Raw genomic sequence first — 3,520 nt, forward strand, 5'->3', positions numbered from 1 at the left:
CAGATCATCAATGTCATCATTCTTCTCTACTATGTTGGCCTGTCCCTTCTTCTTATACTTTTTCGGGAGACGACAATCAGGGGCTTTGTGACCGGTTTTTCCACAATTGTAGCAACTGCCCTTGAATTTCTTTTTGTTCTGCTCCTTAGTCTGTCCAGAAGACCTCTTTCTCTTCTTACTTTTTGAAGCAGTCTCCTCAACGATATTAGCTCCCATGATCGTTGAATTTCCACGAGACTTTTTTTCGGCTGTTTTGTTGTCTTCCTCAATCTTGAGACGAATCACAAGATCTTCCAAGTTCATTTCTTTGCGCTTGTGCTTAAGATAGTTCTTGAAATCTCTCTACGAAGGAGGCAATTTTTCAATCATTGCAGCCACTTGAAATGCTTCATTCACTAGCATACCTTCAGTAATAAGGTCATGAAAAATAAGTTGAAGCTCCTGAACTTGGGTTCCAATAGTTTTGCTGTCTATCATTATATAGTCTAAAAACTTGAAAACCACGAACTTCTTCAAGCATGCATCTTCAGTTTTGCACTTCTTCTCAAGTGCGTCCCATAATTCTTTCGAAGTATTCATCGCACTGTACACATTGTACAAGTCATCCTCTAAAGCGCTTAAGATATAACCTTTGCAAAGAAAATCTGCCTGCTTCCACGCCTCAACAATCATGAATTTCTCGTTGTCCACATATCCGCAACAGGCACTGGAGGTTCTTCACTAGTGAATTTCTGCATACCAAGTGTGGTAAGCCAGAAGAACACCCTTTGCTGCCATTCTTTGAAGTTGGCTCCGGAAAATTTCCCCGGTGAAATAGGCTAACAATGAAGGAGATGTCATGAACTAGAAACTACGTCTAAATGTGTGAGAATAACCCGGCAACAAAGGATATTATGTAACAACTATTTCAATTAAGAGTAAGTCAACAATAAAAGAAGTCACATAGTGATAAAAGAGGTAACAACTTCAAATAAAGCATATAAGAATAAACTTGACAAGTAAAGGATGTGACATGTAACGACAACTTCAAATAAAGCATGTGATAGTAAACATGACGAATAAAAAATATGACATGTGCTATCAATTCCAAATAAATACATGGAAGAAGCCTAAGAGTCTAAATCGGTCAATTTTCACATATAAGCCTAGGTACGCACTCTTTAACTCGCGTATACGGCTTTCACATAACACAAATAGCACAAAAGACTCAAATCCTAAGGGGTAGTTCCCCCATACAAAGTTAGGCACGATACTTACCTCAAAAAGGCCAAATAAATACTCTAAAATGATCTTCTCATGTGAAACGATCTCTGGATGACTCAAATCAAGCCAAAATAACTTAATTTCATAAATAAAAACCACAGGAAACAATTCCAGATTATAAAGTTTCGATCTTTAATGAAAACTAAAAAGTCAACCCAAACAGTCAACCCTAGGCCCGCACCTCAGAACCCGACAAAACTCACAAAATCCGAACACCCATTCCGATACGAGTCCAACCATATCACAAGTATCTGATTCCGACATCAAATCGGTATTCAATTCCTTATTTTATATTTTAGGAAGTTTTTACAAAAATCTCCAATTTTTTCCAAGTTAAATCACTAATTTAATGATAAAATAAAATATGGAATCATGAAATATAATCAAATTCGGGTAAAGAACACTTGCCCCAATCAAAGTCGTGAAGAACCCATCCGAAATCGCCCAAAACCGAGGTCTCTAACGCAAAAAGTGATAAAAATATCAAACCCTCGATATGTAATATGTTCTAGCCCAGAACTTCCGCATTTGCGGACCAAAAAAGCGCACCTGCGATCTCGCACCAGTGAGCACAAATACCGCTTATACAACCTTCACTTAACAACCCAGGAACCGCACATGCGAGCCAGCTATCGCATCCGCAATCTCGGAGAAGCGTGCAAAATGTCCGTAGGAGTGAAAACCACCTGGAGCCTCAACTTCGCAGCTGCGATCCATATCCGTAGATGCTTACTTGCACCTATGGTCCCTCATCCGCAGAAGCAGAACACCTGAACATGCGCCAGCTCATAAAAGCGACAAAATTCATGCAGAAGCGTGTTTGCATCTGTGCTCCAAAATGTGCATATGCGAAACACCATAACCAGTCCTTCTCAATAGCATGGAAATGACCCGAAACTCGTCTGAAGCACACCCGGGGCTACCCGGACCCCGTCTGAATATACCAACAAGTTTCATAACATAATACGGACCTGTTCAAGGACTCAAATTACATCAAACAACATCAAAACTACGAATTGCAGCTCAAATCGAACTTAGTGAACTTATGAACATTCAACTTCTACAACTCGTGCCGAATCATAACAAATCAACCCGGAATGACGTCGAATTTTTTATGCAAGTCTCAAATGATACAACGGAGGTATTCTAATTTTCGAAATTGCAATCCGAACCCGATATTAATAAAGTCAACTCCCGGTCAAACCTCTTAGCCGTCCAAACTTCAACTTTCCAACTTTCGCCAAAATACAGCAAATCAACCTACGGACCTCCAAATCTAAATCCGGGTATACGCCTAAGTCCAAAATCATTATACGAAACTATTCGAATCATCAAAGCACCATTCCAGAGTCGTCTACATAAAAGTCAAACTCCCGTCAACTCTTGTTACTTAAGCTTTTAAAACTAGAATCATTCTTCTAAATAAATCTCGAATCATCCGAAACCGAACCCGGCCACACACGTAAGTCATGATACACAATACGAAGGTGCTGGAGACCTTAAGCCACCAAACGGGATGCTAATTCTTAAAACGACCGGTCGTGTCGTTATAATATATAACGTACAATAGTCTAATAATTTTATAGTTTAACAATTCTATAGTTGCAAACTAATAAAAAAAAATGTAAAACAAGCTAATTGACAAACAACTAATTAGTACATGTTAATTTACAAGCGACTAATTAATACAAGTTAACTTTAATAATTATAGATTAAATTCAATTTAAAATTTTAATATTAATTTTGATTAAAGTAAAAACAAAATTAGAAAATAATTCCAGAAATTAATAAAATTCTAGAAATTTCCAGAAATGAAAAAAAATCTTTAAATTCTGTAAATTCTGCATGTGGAAAAAATTAAAAACCATGTATATAAAGAGGATTGTGAAAAATAAACTCTACCTAAAGCAAAAGATTTACACATTTCGTATGGATGAAGGTACCTCTATGCTCTCTCATATTGACACATTTGATTCTCTTCTTATGAATTTAAGTAATATAGATGCTGAAATTAAAGATGAGAATCAAACCATGTTATTGCTTGTTCACTACCCCAATCATTTAAGAATATAAGAGATACTACGTTTTATGAAAGGATAATATCTCTTATAAGGATATCAAATTTATCTTAAAATCAAAAGAACAGATAAAGATATATTATTAGGAACACTAGTGGGACCCAAGAGGAAGGCTTTCTAAGAGGTAGATCCAATAATAAATAATAGTGAGAGCTCTAAATCAAGGTCAAAGTCCTGAT

The sequence above is a fragment of the Nicotiana tomentosiformis genome, chromosome 6 (assembly GCF_000390325.3).
Source record: "Nicotiana tomentosiformis chromosome 6, ASM39032v3, whole genome shotgun sequence".
Classification (NCBI taxonomy): domain Eukaryota; kingdom Viridiplantae; phylum Streptophyta; class Magnoliopsida; order Solanales; family Solanaceae; genus Nicotiana; species Nicotiana tomentosiformis.